The sequence below is a fragment of the Octopus bimaculoides genome, chromosome 3 (genome assembly GCF_001194135.2).
Source record: "Octopus bimaculoides isolate UCB-OBI-ISO-001 chromosome 3, ASM119413v2, whole genome shotgun sequence".
Classification (NCBI taxonomy): domain Eukaryota; kingdom Metazoa; phylum Mollusca; class Cephalopoda; order Octopoda; family Octopodidae; genus Octopus; species Octopus bimaculoides.
Window position 1 is genome coordinate 24,983,423 of NC_068983.1, and position 999 is coordinate 24,984,421.

Below are 999 nucleotides of genomic sequence, written 5' to 3' on the forward strand. Positions count from 1 at the left end.
CGCTTGCTGCCCGTCCAGTACCTAGAAAGACAAAGCAAAGGCCCTCGACTGACAGCGAAGGAAATGGCCTCATGGCAGAGGCTGAATTATAACAGAGGGACTAGCACGAGTATCATGCAAAGATCACAACAGTGTGCGTGCGCGCGTGTTCGCGCGCGCTTCAACGATTGTATGAAATCGATCATTCTTCTTCATCTGACATTGCCTTTCATCCTTTCGGGAGGAGGGGTCGATAAATTAAGTACCAGTTGCGTACTGGGGTCGATCTAATCGACTGGTCTCCTCCCCCAAAATTTCGGGCCTTGTGTCTAGAGTAGAAAAGAATAAAAATGGAACACCTGCGTTTAAATCTGTCGTAGGAGTTTCCCAACACAAATTCAACTGTTTCATATAACTGAGCCGGAAAAAAACATAGATATTCATAAAATTGCTTGGCTAACTTGGATATCACCTACAATAGTCAAATTCGTGTGAACATATTTTATAAAGAGGCTATTGAAAATCTAAGTAAAAAATACTTATAGAAGATAACCTATCAATGTTTTCGGGTTCATTTCTATTTCTTACATTATCTCCAGCCACCCAAGTCCTTGTAAATGAATTTGAGAGACGCTAACTGTTATTATCCGCAGTTCCATTGTTGATATTGTTCATTTTCTTTGTGCAAACAAATAGCCTTTTCGAGTAAACGAAAATGAAGCTTTTCAGGATCTTTATTCGGAAGATAACACGCAGCCTTGTAGTCACAAAAATAGTTTTAGATACCTGTCACTTTGTATACCTCATTTTTTTTTTCATCCACTGGCACCACATAAGACAATGGTGCAGTCCGAAAATATTTTGACCTTGAAAACGGGACAACCTAATATGTATATGTATGTGTATATATATATATATATTCTGTTGTGCCTGGAGAGAGTCATTTTCTTATCGTGCCTTAAAATCCAAAATCCCAAAACCAAATCCAAAAACGATATATATATATATATATATATATTT

At 37.9% G+C, this 999-nt stretch overlaps 1 protein-coding gene across 2 annotated transcripts in view; it reads left to right on the forward strand.

Annotated features, from left to right (window-relative positions):
* LOC106882325 (uncharacterized) overlaps positions 1 to 999 on the forward strand; it is a 22,447-nt gene that overhangs the window by 18,351 nt on the left and 3,097 nt on the right. The gene's annotated exons all lie outside the window — the stretch shown is intronic.